Raw genomic sequence first — 17663 nt, forward strand, 5'->3', positions numbered from 1 at the left:
CCTTTATCTACAAGTACTTTTTTTCTATTTCTTTCTTTTTTTCTTTTCTTGTATGTTCTTTTTTTTTCTACGTTTTAATTTTCTTTTCTCTTCATTTTTGTTATTGTTCCTTACGATCTTCTCTCCCTCCTCTTCTTCTTCTTCCTCTTTCATTTTCTTCTCCTCCTCCTCTTCCTTCTCTCCTTAACTCGTCCATCTTCATCTTGTCCTGTTTGTTTTCTTTCTCTTCGTCCACCGCTTACAGTTTCCTCTTGGTTTTCCTCTTCCTCTTCCTTCTTTCTCATTCATCTTCTTTAACCTCTTCTTTCTAATCATCCTTCTCTTCTACCACTTTTGTTCACTTTCTTCCTCTTTGACCATTGCTTTATTTCCTCTTCCTCCTCTTTCTTGATTTACTCTTTATCTTCCTCATCTTTCTCCTCCTCCTCCTCCTCCTCCTCCTCCTCCTCCTCCTCCTCCTTCCTATTCATACGACACATCATTTTCTAACTGCCCCATTTTCTCCTTTTTTTATGACCGCCCCATCAACCATTATCTCCCATTCAGACTCTCTCTCTCTCTCTCTCTCTCTCTCTCTCTCTCTCTCTCTCTCTCACACTTTTTTTTCAATACCTATTCATTTTTTTTTGTTTTTTTGTTTTTTCTTGCTTCTTTTGTATTTTCTCTGTTTCCATTTTGTTTTTCCTTTTTTTTACCATATTTTCATCACCATTTTTCCTCTTTTCTTCATCTCTTTGTCTTCTCTTTCTGTCCTCCTTTCTTCCTCCTCCTTTCATCTTCTTTGCTCCGTCTTTCATCTTTCCTCTGTCTATTTCTTCTTCGTCTTTTCGTCCAATTATCTCTATCTGTTTATCACTTCCTACCTTTCGTTTATCTCTTATCTCTATCTCTTTGTATCTTCATCTCTTTATTACTGCCCATCTTCTACAGTCTCTCCAGTTATCTGTCTCTCTATATCTCTCCATCTCCATCGTTATCTTACTCCAGGTCGCCTACTATCTCTCTATCTCTCCATCTATCTACTATCTATCATCTACTATCGCTCTATCTCTCCATGTCTTTATCCTTTCATTTCTCTCCTATATCATTTCCCTCCTTCCTTCATCTTTTTCGTTCCTTTCCTCCGTCCCTTCCATTTCTCTCTCTCTCTCTCTCTCTCTCTCTCTCTCTCTCTCTCTCTCTCTCTCTCTCTCTCTCTCTCTCTCTCTCTCATCACTCCCGATCTTCTGCAATCTCTCCTCTTCTCTATCTCTCCATCTCTCCCGATCTTCTACAATCTCTCCCGTTCTCTATCTCTCCATCTCTCTGTCTCTCCCTCCGGCGGACCCCTTTCGAAAATCATCATGAACGCGGGTGAGGATGAGATGGAACTTTATAAGCCGGGTGACATCTGGGATTGAGGAGGAGAGAGGGAGAGGGGGGAGGGGAGGAAGGGAGGATAGGAGACATATGAGTGACGAAAGACGAGTAGTAGAGAGTAGGAGAGCAAGATTGAAAGGGAAGGGGTGAAGGAAAGAGAGAAGGAGAGAGTAAAGGAAGAGAGGAAGGAAAGGGAAGCAGGGAAAGAAAGAGGTAGGGAGATTGGGATGAAGGAACGGTAGAATAAAAGGAAAGTAGGAGAGAAAAAGAGACGAAATATGGAGAGATAGGAGGTAGGGATGAAGAATGAGGGATAGAAGGAAGGAAGAGATGAAGGGAAGGGAAGAAGGAGAGAGGGAGGTAGGTAAGAATGGAGAGCAGTACAGGAGAAAAGGAAGAGAGGAAGAGAAGGAGATGGGTTAAGGAAAGAGGAGGGGAAGTTAAGGATGAAGAAATACTAGAAAAGGAGGAAAGAAAGAGAGGAAGAGAGGAAAGGAAGAGGAGATGGAAAGAGAAATGGAAGTAGTGATGAAGGAAGTGGATAGTAGAAAAGGAAGAAAGGAAGAAAAGAAGAGCATGAAATAGGGAGGCAGGCTAAGATGAAAGTAGAATTGGAAAAAAGGAAAATAGGAAGGAAAAAGGAAGAAGGAAAAAGGAAAAGAGCACCTGATTTTTTTATTTTCCCTTTGAGCTGCGTGCGTCAGAAAAAGGGAGAAAGGGAGAAAATAGGAAGAGGAGAGAGGGAGGGAGATTAAAGGGAAAGGGATGAAGGGAGAGGGAAGGAGGGAAGGAGGGAAGGATCTGAGACGTTGACCATAAAATCCCTCCCTCGGAAATATGAAATGGAGGAAAATGAGAGGAAGAGCTGAAGAGAAAGTTGTACAGCTAAATTAGAACTCTCTCTCTCTCTCTCTCTCTCTCTCTCTCTCTCTCTCTCTCTCTCTCTCTCTCTCATTAGGTACTTTTTATACCATTCCCTTATCCACTATTTCGCCTTACTCTTCTTTATCATCTTTCCTTCTCCCTCCTTTATCCATTTATCTGTCTCTCTTTTCCCTTTTGTTTATCTATTTCTCCTCTATTCCCTCAGTTTCTTCTTCCTCCTCGTCTTTCTTTGTCGTTTTTTTCCTTCCCTTTTTCCCTTTTTCTGTTTACTTTTTTCCCCTTTTCTCTTCCTCTTGAATCATCTTCCATCTCCCAATTCCCCATCTCCACCTTCCCTTCTGCATCCTTCTCCCACTCACCTATTTTCTTTCCTATTTTTCTACCTATTTTCCTACATGTTTTTTTTCCTATTTTCCTTTTCCATCCTGTTCTCCTCTCTCCTCTCTCCCCTTTTCCTCCCCTTCCCTCCCTCCATTAATGCATCAGCGCGCACCTTGGAGAGACTTTATCACCGCCTCGGCTTGTGATCAAAGTTAACAAGTTTCACAAGAAGAGATGTGATGGAGAACCGGGTGTGAGAGGAGGGAGGGAGGGAGGGAGAGGGAGAAGGGGTTGAGGGAGGGGAAGGAGGAGGAAGTGTTGTTTGTGTGTGTGTGTGTGTGTGTGTGTGTGTGTGTGTGTGTGTGTGTGTGTGTGTGTGTGTGTGTGTGTGTGTGTTTCTAGTTGTTGTTTAGTTCTTATGATTTCGCTTTATGCCTTTTTTTTTTTGCAAGTGTTTCTTCCTGTCTTACTTTCTTTATTTCTCTCTTTCTCTTTTTCTTTATTTCTCTCATATTCTCTCTTTCCTTCAATCTCAGTTTTTTCTTTCTTAACCATCTCTCTTTCATTCATTCTTTTTCTTTCTTTCTCTTTCTTTCACAAAAAAATCACTTTCCCCACAAAACCTTCCACTTTCCACCTTCCCCTTCCTTTCCCTTTCCCTCACTTTCCCTTTCCTTACCTTTCCTCGTGACACCTGGCGGTCTAGATGTGTGTGGGGGGGTGGGGGAGGGGGGAGGAGGGGCAGACGTGTTAATGAAAATGTATCTCTGGTGTCGCTCTCCCCCGTCCTCCCCCTGGTGACAAATGACCCTGGGGCAGTGAGTTATGGTCCGTAGGTTAGGTCCCCTGGATTGTTGGATCAGTGTAGCTCCCCCTGAAAGCCACCAGAGAAAATGGGTCCCTTCAGAGTATCGGCGCCTCCAAGGATTATGGGAACGAAGGGAAGGAGGGGGAGGGAGAGGAGAGAGGAGGGGAGATGTAGGAAGAGATTGCACAAGGAATATAGAGAGGAAGAGACAGAAAGAGAGGTGGGGTGAAAGAGGGAGAGGGAGTGAAGCGTGGATACAGAAGGTAGATGTTGAAAAAGGAATGGAGATTAAAAGAGAGATACAGAGAGAAGTTAAAGGAAGAAAGGAGGGGGAGAGAAGCAAGGACATTGGTGAGGAGTTAAAGGAAAAAATGGAGCAAGAAACAGAGGAAGAAAGAGAAAGAGTATGAGAGAGGAGAATGCAAAACGAAATGGAAGGAGGGAAAGAGGGAAGGAAGGAAGGAAGGAAGAGAGGAAGGGAGAAACATTGGTAAAGGAGGGAAGTATAAGAGATTGAGGAAGAAGTAGGAAGAGAAATAGATTAGTGGAGTAAGATTTTAGTAAGAGGAGAATGTAAAACGAGATTGGAAGGAGTGATGGAGGTAAAGAAGAATTGAAAGAACGAAGGGAAAAGCTAAGCAAAAGTTTAAGAGGGTAGAAGGAGAAGAAACAAATGGATAAAAATAGGAAAATAAAGGGAAATGAAAAAAAATGACAGATGGAAGAAATTAAGTGAATATAGAAAAACGAAGATGAAAGAAAGGTGAAGGAAGGAATAGGAAGGAATGGTGTAGTGAATTTTAAAGGAGAAAAGATGATGGAAAAGAAGGGAAGGAAGGAAGGAAGAGATTGAATAAGGAATAGAGAATGATGATACAAGTTTTATGAGAGAGAGAGAGAGAGAGAGAGAGAGAGAGAGAGAGAGAGAGAGAGAGAGAGAGAGAGAGAGAGAGAGAGAGAGAGAGAGAGTAGAGGACTGAGCAAAAAAGGGATGTAAGAAAGAAAGGAAGGAAGGAAGGAAGGAAAAAAAAATAGAGAAGTAAAGGGAACTGAAAAAAACAAACAAGAGGGAGGAAGGGATAAATGAAATAAATGAGTAAATAGCCAAGAAAAAAGCTAAAGGAAAGTGACGAGAGAGGGGGAGATGCTAAAAAAAGGAAATAAGTAAAATGCAAGGGAGTGAGGGCGGGTAATTGGATTGGAGAGTTTGAGGGAAGCGAAGAGAGAGAGAAAGAACGAAGGAATGAAGGATCAGAAGACGCGGAATGGGCGGGAAAATGTGATAAAGCAAGGAAGCGAAGAAAGGGTGCGAGAAGGAGGCGGAAAGAGACAGGATGATGAAAAGGGCGATGAAGCGAGGAAAGAAATACGGTTGACGAGAGAATGAAACAATAATGGCGTAAATGATTGAACGAAATGATGATAACATAAATGATGAAAAAATGAAGCGAAGAAAGGGTGCGAGAAGAAGGTGGAAAGAGACAGGTATTGATGAAAAGGGCGATGAAGCGTGGAGAATAGATACGGTAGACCAGAGAATGAAATAATGATAGCGTCAATGATAGAACGAAATGATAATATAATAATGTAAATAATGAAAAAAATACTAGAATTTTCACAAAGATTTAGATGCTGAAAGACAAGACGCAAATTTAAACGTAGGAATATATTTTGAAACCCATTTATCTATCTCCCTACCTACCAACTCACTCACTCACTCACTCACTCACCTACTTATTACTTTTTTTTTTTTTTTTTTTACAGCAAAGGAGACAGTTCAAGGGCACACAAAAAGCAAACATTAATAAAAAAAGCCCGCTACTCGCTGCTCCTAAAAAGAATCCAAAGAGGTGGCCGAAAGATAGGTCAGTTTCGGGAGGAGAGGTGTCCTGATACCCTTCTCTTGAAAGAGTTCAAGTCGTAGGCAGGAGGAAATACAGATGAAGGAAGATTGTTCCAGAGTTTACCAGCGTGAGGAATGAAAGAGTGAAGATGCTGGTTAACTCTTGCATAAGGGGTTTGGACAGTATAGGGATGAGCATGAGTAGAAAGTCGAGTGCAGGGGAGGCATGCAGTTAGCAAGTTCAGAAGAGCAGTCAGTGGAAATATCGATAGAAGATAGAAAGAGAGGCAACATTGCGGCGGAATTTAAGAGGTAGAAGACTATCAGTATGAGGAGGAGAGCTGATGAGACGAAGAGCCTTAGCCTCCACTCTGTCCAGAAGAGCTGTGTGAGTGGAGCCCCCCCACACATGAGATGCATACTCCATACGAGGGCGGACAAGGCCCCTGTATATGGACAGCAATTGTGCAGGGGAGAAGAACTGGCGGAGACGGTACTTAATACATACATGCTACTTACTTACTTACACACAAACACACTCAAAATCATACCTACATAATAAATAGCATACATAACACACATCTATCCCTATCCCTCTCCCTCCCTCCCTCTCTACATAAAACAGAGTCCGCTGCCACTTTCATCGCTAGAGCAAAATTCAGTGTAAAAACAAATTGAATAATCCTTAAATCTCCCGGTAAAAAGCTGGGCTGTGTTAAATGGACGTAAAAATGTTCTCGCGCCGTAGCTTTCCCGGACAACATTTTCATCTTTTTTTGGGGCCAGTTTAGATTGGACTTTGAGCATTTTTTTGTATGCTTTTGGATATATAGGAAGAGGAGAGCAGGAAGGGAGAGAGGGAGGGTGGGTGGGTGAGAGAGAGAGGGAGAGAGGGAAAGGGAGAAGGAGAGAGGGAGAGAGAATTAACTTTGATAATAGTACTGAGCGAATTTGCAGTGAAGTGGAGGGTGAGGGGAGCGAGGTCAAGAGAGGATGAGTTTGAAGTGAAATGAGAGAGTGGATGAAAGTAATTAAAAGATATACAAAGAACTAATGATGAGTAAATAAAGAAGAAAGGGTGATTTAGTGGAATAAAGGGATCAGAAGACACATTAAAAGATAATGGAATACTGAATTGAATGTGATGAGAAATATGAAAAAAAAGAATTGTTGAAGTTCACTGCAAAAAAAAAAATAATGAAAAATAAGTGAAATTGGATGAATTGGTGGAATGAATGAATAAAGAGTAAACACAATGAATGGTAATGGAATAGTGTAGTGGAAGTATTATAAAAAAATACATACGAGGAAACGAATGAGCAGGTGTAGTGCAGAAAAAAAATGATGAGGAAATAAAGTGGAGTGGATGAGTTAAGTGGAATGAAGGAATGAGATTAAACAAAACAAAACAAAAAAATAAATAAATAAACGACTGACAGAGACAAAACAGAAAACAAAGTGAATAAATTTGTGGAAGTCACCAGGAAACAAACAAGACGAAATAAAACAAAATAAACACACAAACAAACAAACAAACAACAATACCCTAAGAAAATAGTTGACTTAAATAAACCACCCAACAAAAAACAAACACAAAAAAAGATAACAAACAAAGATAAAACTAGATAAAACACACACAAAAAAACCAAACCGTAAGAAAACCAAGTCCACCCTTTTTACCTCGGGGCCATAAAACTCGTGTCATAGGAAACCGAGCCATAAATCAGGGCGCTTTAAAGACTGTTTCCCGATACCTGTTACGCATAATAAGATCTATTACGCACAGCAGGAGACGCAACGTGAGCCGGAAATAGGGAAGATAAATCACCGGAGTCAATGTATAGAGATCCCGAGGCGTATGTGTGTGTGTGTGTGTGTGTGTGTGTGTGTGTGTGTGTGTGTGTGTGTGTCTCTGTTTCTCTTATCTTGTCTGTCTTGTCTTTCTATCTGTCTCTGTCTGTTTGTGTAAGTGTGTATTTTTATGTGTGTTTGTGCTGTATGTCTCTCTGTCTGTCTCAATGGAAAGGAGAAAGGGAAGAAAATGGGAAATGTCTGTATGTTGTCTGTGTATTGTCTGTGTGTCTGTCTGTCTGTCTGAGGAAAAGAGGAGGGTGAGAAAAACGAGAAAATGGGAAAGGTCTGTCTATCTTATCTGTTTCTGTCTGTCTTTCATTTAGTCTGTTTTTGTCTGTTTCTGTCTGTCTGTTATCTGTTTACGTGAGGAGAGGAAGAGAATAGGAAATAGGGAAAGGAAAAAAATGGAAACTGGCTATCTTATGTGTCTCTGTCTGTCTGTCTGTCTGCGTGTCTCATTACAGTGTGCAGGTGGCGGGTCTAGCAAACATTTTACGCCTCCCAGATGCTGCCAAATCAAATTATGCGAGTGTCTGCAGCCTCTGTTTGTTGCCCTGGTGGTGGTGGTGGAGGTGAATGATGGTTTTATGTACCTCCGTTTTCCTTGTCTTTTGTCTTTCTTCTTCTTCCTCCTCTTCTTCTTCCTTCTCTTCTTCTTCTTTGTATTTTTTCTTCTTATTTTATTTTTCCCTGTAATGTTTCTTCCTTTTGTTTTAATCTTTTTATCTTCCTCTTCTTTTTCTTTTGTTTTTTCTTTTAATCTTCCTTGTCTTCTCTGTCTTCTTCGTATTTTTCATTTCATCTTCCTTTTTTTTTCTTCTTTTTTTACCTGTGCGTGTTTCTTGTTGTGTTCTCCTTTCTTTCTGCAACTCAATTCTTCTAAATTCTTCAGTGTACCATTTTATTTTTCTCGTTTTCTTTCCTCCTGCTTTGCCTTTTACTGCTTCCTCTCCTGCCTCCTGCCTCCTGTCTCCTCCTCCTCTTCTTCTTCTTCTTCTTCCTGCCTCCTCCTCCTCTTCTTCTTCTTCTTCCTGTCTCCTCCTCCTCTTCTTCTTCTTCTTCCTGCCTCCTCCTCCTCCTCCTCCTCCTCCTCCTCCTCCTCCTCCTCTTTCCTTTACTTATATTTCAGCTTTCGCGTCGTGTTTGTAGTTTGAAAAGGGCACTTGTAACTTTTTTTCCAGATCTTATCAGTCTTACCACCCAATTCTCTCTCTCTCTCTCTCTCTCTCTCAAAACTAGTCCCATATCTCGAGGCCAGGGGGAAAGGAGAGAAAGTTTGACTATTATCTTCCTAGTTTCTATAATTGAACACATTTTTCCTGGCCCGAGAGAGAGAGAGAGAGAGAGAGAGAGAGGGAGAGGGAGAGAGGGAGAGGGGGACGGAGAGGGGGGGGTGATGGCGTTAATGGTCAATAACACTCACGAAGGTTCTGCGAGGTATTAGCGCAACTTTTTCCTTATTGGTGTTTATTGCGCGAGTGTCCGCAGAAGAAAGATTTTTATATCTCACGTTCCCCGCCTTTGTCTTGTCTTCCTGTGTGTGTGTGTGTGTGTGTGTGTGTGTGTGTGTGTGTGTGTGTGTGTGTGTGTGTGTGTGTGTGTGGGGGGGTATGTGTGTGTATTGGTGTTTGTTGCGGGGAAGAGGAAAGGAGAGTGTGTGTGATGTGTGTGTGTGTGTGTGTGTGTGTGTGTGTGTGTGTGTGTGTGTGTGTGTGTGTGTGTGTGTGGCTCTTATACACTAATATCACTTCTTCAATATATTTAACTTACACCTACAAACATATGCTTAGTAGACACACACAAAACAAACAAAGAAACACCCTTGAAACCCTCCTTTTACAACCAAGTACATTATCCAACCAATCTACAAATTCTTTCCACAGCATCCCAAACCTTAGCCATACATACACAAACAAACACGTGCTCTATAGACACACGAACACTCACCTTACACCCAACCATACGAGGACACCTGCCCCTTCTCCATCCACACAAACACACACACCTCTTTGGATTCTTTGCAGGAGTAGCGAGTAGCGGGCTTTTTTTTATTATTGTTTCCTTTTTTTTGTCCCCTTGAGCTGTCTCGTTTGTTGTAAAAAAAACCCTTTACATAACTCTCTTCACACCATAGCCACAAACGGAAACAGTAAAGGGAAACACTAATAAAAACAACATGGCATTAAAGTTATAGTGGAAGGATAAATTAAAGACACAGGAGTTGCTAGAGGCCTTGATGGTTATTGTGGATTTAGTAAGAATGAGGGGAGGGATGAGGGGAACGTTGCCAGATTGTCGTACTCAGCATCCTATTGTTGCCGATTTCCGACCCCAAAACAGCCTCCTCGACCCCGATAACTGCCTTCATATTTAGTTATCGTTAAAATGGTTAATTATCGGTGTTTTTTGTCAATAGCTATGGCTCAGAAACCGGTAAATACGAGGCTATGAGTACGATAATCTGGCAACGGTGGGTGAGGGCGAAGAATATAGAGGGATAGAGTAGAGGTACTGAGGGTGATGTACGGGGTAAGGGTGAACGTGAGGGGTAATGTAGAGGTACTAAGGGTGATGTACGGGGTAAGGGTGAGTGTGAGGGGTAATGTAGAGGTACTAAGGGTGATATACGGGGTAAGGGTGAGCGTTAGGGGTAATATAGAGGTAGTAAGCAGCGTTGCCAAAGTATCGTACTCATCACATTACATTTTCCTAGTTTCCGACACATAACTATTGGAAACATGAAAGAAAACCATCGCTATTTAACAGTTTCAACGATAACTTTAAATTTCGATCGTTATTTGTATAGGTACGAGAGTTTTGGGCCTGAAAATGATAAAATGTGACAGAGTACGACAATTTGACAACGCTGGTAGTTAGGGTGATGTAAGGGGGAAGCGTGAGAGTGAGGGGTAGTGAAGGGGACTGAGGGGCGCATTACCAAACATTTCGTTGCCCAAGTTCACATATTTGACAAGGCTTTCGTAGGAGTTTGGGGCATTTTTAGGATTAATTTTATGGCCCTGGTGGTAGTTTTATCCTTCTTCTGTACCGTGAAGCTAAAAGAAACACTCATTAGAACCAGATTAACCCCTCTTTGACCTTTAGAAATAGCTGATATGAAAAGCGCAAATGTCCAATAATGCCGACCTGAGTGTGATGTAGAGGGTATAAGTAAGGGTAGGGTGAGGAGTATTCGTGGCTGTGTGTAGGATAGTCTGCGGAAGAGTGGCAACTGAAGCCCTCACCGTGAACACAAAAATAGACGCGGCTCCCGAAAGGCTTCTTAGCGGGAATTAATCAAGGAAGCAAAACTGTAATCTCGCGCGGAAGGAAGGATTACAAGCCAGTATTACGCGCGAGTGATGATATAAAAGGAATGTGAGAGTATATGGAAAGAATTAAGTATATAAGAACATTTACCGAGTGTGTTTAAAGAGAAAGACTGCTCTGTGATATCTCTCGGAATGGAAGGATTACAAACCAGTAGTGATTACGTGCGAGTGATGATAGAAAAGGAATGTGAGAGTATATGGAAAGAATTAAGTCTATAAGAACATTTACCGAGTGTGTTTAAAGAGAAAGACTGCTCTGTGATATCGCTCGGAATGGAAGGATTACAAAAGAAAGGATCACGAGCAAGAGAGGATAAAGAATAAAGGTAGAAGTATATGAATAGACTCAAAGTATATACGAACATTTAGCGAGTGTGTTTAGAGATGACTGCTCTGTGATATCGCTCAGAAGGGAAGGATTACAAAAGAAAGGATATTACGAGCAAGAGAGGATAAAAAATGAAGGTAGAAGTATATGAAAAGAGTCAAAGTATATACGAACATTTTGCAAGTTAGATTGAAAAGAATAGTTGCTTTGAAATATCGAAAGGGACAGATTACAAACGAAAATAGATTACGAGCGAACAAAAGAAAGGATATTACGAGCAAGAGAGGATAAAAAATGAAGGTAGGAGTATATGAAAAGAGTCAAAGTATTTACGGACATTTTGCAAGTTTGATTGAAAGGAATAGTTGCTCTGAAATATCGAAAGGCGCAGCTTACAAACGAAAATAGATTACGAGCGATGGATGCTGTAAAATGGAGATAAATTTGTTTGTATATAGTTAAAGTGTATGGATGGATATGCAGCATTAGTCTGATTAAAGAGAAGAGCTGCTTTGAAATATCGCACGAAATGGAAATATTATAAACGAGAAGAGATTGCGAGCGAGAGATGATATTAACGGAAAGTAGAATTATATGAACAGAGTTAAAATACGTATGGCCATTTTGCTCTTGTGTTTGAAGGGAAGAGCTGCTTTTTAATATCGCACGAAATGGAAGTATTATAAACGAGAAGAGATTGCGAGCGAGCGAGAATATGAAAGGGAAGTTGAAGTATATGAAGAGGTATATTTTGCTCTTGTGTTTGAAGGGAAGAGCTTTTTTTGTAATATAAGAACATAAGAAGTCTGCATGAAAGGAAGGATTTTAAAAGAGATTACTAGTGAGAGAGGATAGAGATGAAAGATAAAAAGAGGGTTGTAGAGAGTAGAAGTATATAGAGACATTTTACAGATTAGTTTATAAAGAGAAAAAAAAGTTTGAAGATATGAGGATAATGGAACAAGTTTTTATTACTCGAGCGTCATATGATTGGTTTAGTTTCTCTTCGTTTTTTTTTCGATTTATCAAAAAAGAAAAGATGGTTCAGTGACTCAAAAACGAAAAAAAAAACCATGCTTCAAAGTAGTGTTTGAAATTTAATAAAACCCAGAAGAGTAGTAGATGGTAGATAAAAAATAATAAGTAAATAACAATGATACAGAAAATAAATATTGATTGTAAGTTAATAGATAGTTTTCCCATACGCCAAAAAAAAAAAAAAAAAAAAAATCCACATACTTCCTGATTTAGTAAAGGCAAAAAAAAAAAAAAAAGAGTTGATAGCAAGACTTCTCAACTGACCAATAAAAATAAAATAAATAAAAACAGATAAAATAAAACAAAACTGCACCGGGTTTCCGAAAGTTCCCCAACACCTCACACTTATAACGTAATCCTCGCGCACATAACGGAAACTTGGGCGCTACAGTAAACAGACAAACAACAAACAGGAATTAAGGTGGAGCCGCCGGCCAGGTGTTGTGCATCATAATAAAACAAAGCCACTAATGAATTAACTCGATTTTTACCTGCGAGGTGTGTGTGTGTGTGTGTGTGTGTGTGTGTGTGTGTGTGTGTGTAGTCGCTCTCGCTCTCTCTCTCTCTCTCTCTCTCTCTCTCGCTACCTTGACAACCGCCTCGAGTGCTCATAAAACATCTAAACAGCTTTGCCCGATTTGTTTGTGATTTTATTATTATTATTATTATTATTATTATTATTATTATTATTATTATTATTATTATTATTGTTGTTGTTGTTGTTGTTGTTGTTACTGTTGTTGTTGTTGTCAAAGTTATTTCTTCGCCTATTTTATTTTATTTTAGTGATTTGCTCTAAAAAAAAATCACCCTCCCTTTTTTTCTACCTGTCTATGTGCCTGCTTTGCTATCTGTGTTTGTTTGTTTGTCTGTCTGTCTGTCTGTCTATCTCTCTCCCACATCTCTTTTCCATATATTTTTAGCAACTGAACTCATTAGTCACACACACACACACACACACACACACACACACACACGCACGCACAGGTAGGCGCAGACAGGTAGGCAGTACGTCTAACATCCTCTCCTTTACTCCACTTTGCACCTGCGCACTTTTTGGCATCATTGTGTAATCTGAGTAAATATTTTGTGTCAACCGGCCGCGACACATCGAATCACTCCTTATCTCTCCCGTCCCTTTTATCTCCGTTATCTCTTCCTGTTATCAACGAGAGGGGAGGAACCGAGAGAGAGAGAGAGAGAGAGAGAGAGAGAGAGAGAGAGAGAGAGAGGGAGAGGGAGAGGGAGTGAGTTTGATCTGGTACGTTTGTGATTATGACTATTGTGTGGGTGCATAGGAAGAGGGAGGAAAGGGAGAAAGGGAGAGATACAAAAAGCGATAAATACAGGGAGAGTGAGTGAGTGAGGCTGCGACAGGAGGGTGGGAGGGAGATAGGGAGGGAGGAAAAGAGGCAGGCTGAGGCAGGGAGAGGGAGGGAAAGAGGGAGGGAGAAGAGGGAGCATTTCTGATCAGAGGCAGCGAGGTCAGTTACTGTGTTGGCTTGACAGTGAGCAGTTAGTTAGACCTCTCCTCCTCCTCCTCCTCCTCCTCCTCCTCCTCCTCCTCCTACTCCTACTCCTCTTCCTCTTCCTCCTTCCTAATCCTTTTAATACGGGAAACAAAAATAACAGTGCTGGTGAAGCGAAGCGAAACAGGAAACAACAAGGACGAAACTCAAGAGAAACAGACTTAAAACAAAAGGAAACTATATGAAAAACGTGTAAATCCAGTGTTTCAAGAGGCGCCTTTCACACATACCTATTTTTTATCGTGTTTGTTTATCTTGAGTGTTTAATCTTCGCGTGTTTTGATCTCCCGCGCGCGTGTGTGTGTGTTTGTGTGTGTGTGACGGTGCTTGGCTTAAGTGGACAGTGTTTCATTCTTCCGTTGAGTGGCACCTGTTGAATTGTTATCGCTGTTCTTTTTTTTTGTGTGTGTGTATGTTCAGGTGTTAACTTCCTGTGCGTGGAGGGAGTGAGAGGAGGAGGTTGCTTGGAAAGAGAGAAAAAGAGAGAGAAAGGAGAGTAGTTTCTTAAGAGCTCACCTGTATGGCTGTTCCTATCTTTTTTTTGTGTTCAGGTGTTAACGTCCTGTGCGTGGAGTGAGTGAGAGGAGGAGGTTGCTTGGAGAGAGAGAAGAGAGAGAGAGGAAGGAGGAGAGTATTTTCTTAAGAGGTTGTAATTAAAAGGAAATTGTGTACAGTCATAACAGGAAGCCACTTGTATCGCTGTCCTTTTTTTTTTCTTTTTGTGTTCAGGTGTTAACGTCCTGTGCGTAGAGTGAGTGAGAGAGAGAGAGAGAGAGAGAGAGAGAGAGAGAGAGAGAGAGAGAGAGAGAGAGAGAGAGAGAGAGAGAGAGAGAGAGAGAGAGAGAGAAAGGAGGACAGTAGTTTTTTATGAAGGTGAAATGAAAGAAAACTATTGATACACAAGAAGCAGCTTTTTTTTATATATTTCAAACACACACACGTACGCACGAATTCACCTTCCTCCCCCCCCAACCCCCCCCTCAAAAAAAAAGTAAAAACTGTAGATATTTTAAAGGGATTAGAAAGAGAAGAAAATCACATACATTAACAACTATAAACCACTTTTTTTTTTATATATAGATTTCAAACACACGCTCATACAAAGGAATCCAAACCTCTCTTTCAAACGACAACAGCAACAGCAACAAACAAGAGGGCGTTTAGTGGGTATCAGGACACCTCTCCTCCCGAAACTGACCCCTCTTCCGGCCACCTTTTGGGATTCATTTTAGGAGCAGCGAGTAGCGGGCTTTTTTTTATTATTATTGTTCCCTTTTTTTGTGCCCTTGAGCTGTCTCCTTTGTTATAAAAAAAAAGAGAAAAAAAAGGACATTAGCACGAACTCACCTCCTTCAAAAAATCAACTCCACTTAAAACAACACCACCACCAGCACCAAATTCGAAAGACTATTGACGGTGTTGACAATTACAAAGTGGGGGCTAATGCTTCACCTGGGCCGGTGGGCAGGTGACCCTCTTAATTGCTTATTTACCTGGGCAATAAACGTCCAATTAGTGTAATGAGGGCCAACGTGTTTGTGCTGCCACCTCAGTTTTGGCCAGGTGTACACACTTACCTGCCTGCGTGTTTGTTTGTGTGTGTGTGTGTGTGTGTGTGTGTGTGTGTGTGTGTGTGTGTGTGTGTGCTTGGAGAGGAAGGCATAGGAGAGAGGGGGAGGGAGAGAGATTGGGTGAGGCAGGGATGGGATGGAGGAGGGAGAGAGAGAGAGGGTGAGGACGGGATAGGAAGGAGGGATGAGGAATAGGAAGAGAAGAATAGAAAGGGGAAGGAAGGAATAGGAAGTGTGAGGAAGAGGAAGGGGGAGGAAAAGGAAGAGAAAAGGAGGAATAGGAAGTATAAGAAAGTGGAAGAGGAGAGAGAGGGAGAAAGACAGAGGAAGGGAGAGGAAAAGGAAGGGAGGGGAATAGGAAGTATGAGAAAGTGGAAGAGGAGAGAGAGAGAGAGGAAGAGAGACCGAGGAAGGGATGGATTGGGTATGTGGGGAGTATATGGCGTGTGTGTGTGTGTGTGTGTGTGTGTGTGTGTGTGAAAAGGTAAAATGCATCCCAACCACTATTTACAATTTTATTTTTTGTTCTCTCCCTCATGTGCCGCCGTGGGTTGGAATAAAGAATAAAAAATAGAAAATTATATGAGTCTTTTCGCTTCGCCGCTGGAATACGATATTTTTCTGCGGCGTCGAAATAAATAAATAAATGAGTGATAATGTTTCTTTTATTTTTATTTTTACGCCACGTTTATATTATTATTAAAAAGCTGACAACAACGGGTATCAATAAGAGAGAGAGAGAGAGAGAGAGAGAGAGAGAGAGAGAGAGAGAGAGAGAGAGAGAGAGAGAGAGAGAGAGAGAGAGAGAGAGAGAGAGAGAGAGAGAGAGAGAGAGAATAAACAAACCTGACAGAAAATAAGCACAAAACAGCCCCAGAAAGCAAACAAAACCAGCATCAGAGAAAAACCCAGAGAGAGAGAGAGAGAGAGAGAGAGAGAGAGAGAGAGAGAGAGAGAGAGACAAAGACGCTGCAACATGTCACTTTCATTATCACGTGAAGGAAAACGATCAGGAACCAATCAATGAAAACCAGAAACGAAGAGTCATCAGAGAGAGAGAGAGAAAAAAAAAAACAGAGGAGACGCCATTTGGTTGTCTTTTCCGCTTTATTTCACTGCCTATCGCCTTTAAGGGAATGTGAAGGCGCAACAGGTAGAAGAGGAGGAGGAGGAGGGAGGGGGAGGAGCAGACATAAGGAGGAGGAGGAAGGGAGGAGAAACTGCAGAGGAGGTGGTGATGAGTGGAAGAAGAAAAGTAGGAGGAGGAGGAGGAGGAGGAGGAGGTGGAAGAGGAAGAGGAGGAGAGAATTGCGTAGAGGTGATGGTGATGGGTGGAAGAAGGTGGAGGATGAAAGGGAGGAGGAGGAAGAGGAGGAGGAGGAGGAGGAGAGGAACAGAGACAAGGAGGAACAGGTACAGGAGGAGAGAATTGCGTAGAGGTGGTGATGGGTGATGGGTGGTGATGGGTGGAAGACGGTGATGGTGGGTGGTGGAGGTGGAGGTGGGTAGAGGTGGGTGTTGAAGCATGTCACGGTGGTGTAATTGGCTTTGGGGAAGGTGAGAGGCGAGGCGAATTGGTGAGTGACATGTAGGGGGAGAGAGAGGGAGAGGAAGAGAGGGAGGGGGAGAAGGGAGAGGGATGAAAGGAGAGATAGGAAGGGATGGGGAGGGATAGCTATGTGGGTTGTATATGTACGTGTGTGTGTGTGTGTGTGTGTGTGTGACGTTTCGTTGCCTACAGTGAAGAGAAGCAAATGGGAGGAGCGATTTTCTGGCTAGAGAGAGAGAGAGAGAGAGAGAGAGAGAGAGAGAGAGAGAGAGAGAGAGAGAGAGAGAGAGAGAGAGAGAGAGAGAGAGAGAGAGAGAGAGAGAGAGAGAGAGAGAGAGAGAGAGAGAGAGAGAGAGAGAGAGAGCACAACCATGTTCGGCTCTAAAATATTTCTCTGGAACATCTTTCCCCACAAAATTTCTCCTACACACACACACACACACACACACACACACACACACACACACACACACACACACACACACACACACACAAACACACAAACATGTCCCTTTTGATCCTCTTAACACTACTCATAAACAAACCACAAATGTCACATACGGAACCAGTATCAATCAATTGGCCATGTTTTAATCTTATTCATATTTCATTGCCGTGAGAGAGAGAGAGAGAGAGAGAGAGAGAGAGAGAGAGAGAGAGAGAGAGAGAGGGAGAGGGAGAAGGGGGGGGGAGAGCGGCTTCGTTTTTCACCACATTCACTAATCTACTTATCATAATAATGTGTTGAAAGTCTACGTAATAATAGATCAGAAGATAACGAGTGGTATTTGTTTTTTCATGACCTGCCTTTTGTTCATCCCTTTATCTTCGTCCCTTTTTCCTCCCCTTTTCCCTCTTTTCCTTCTCTTCCCATTTTTTCTATTCTTTCCTTTCTTTCGTCCTTCTTTTCTCCCTTGTTTTTTTTTTTTTTTACAGCAAAGGAGCCTGCACTTTCCTTCTTTCCCCCTCTCACATTTTCTTTGCTCCTTTCTCCCCTCTTTCTTCCTTTTCTCCTTCCTTTCTTTCCTCCTTACTTCCCTCATTTCCCCGTTCGTCCTTCGCTTCTTTCCCTGTCTCATTTCCTCTCCTCCTTCCTCTTCTCTTTCTTCCCCTTCTCCTTCCCTTCTCTCCTCCCTACTTTCCTCTTCATCCCGTTCGCCTTCCCTTCTTTCCTTCTCTCCTCTTTTTCGAATATTCTACTTTCCTTCATTGCTCCCTATCTTCTTCCCTCTCCCTCCCTTCTTCC

Source organism: Eriocheir sinensis, chromosome 25 (assembly GCF_024679095.1).
Source record: "Eriocheir sinensis breed Jianghai 21 chromosome 25, ASM2467909v1, whole genome shotgun sequence".
Lineage (NCBI taxonomy): Eukaryota > Metazoa > Arthropoda > Malacostraca > Decapoda > Varunidae > Eriocheir > Eriocheir sinensis.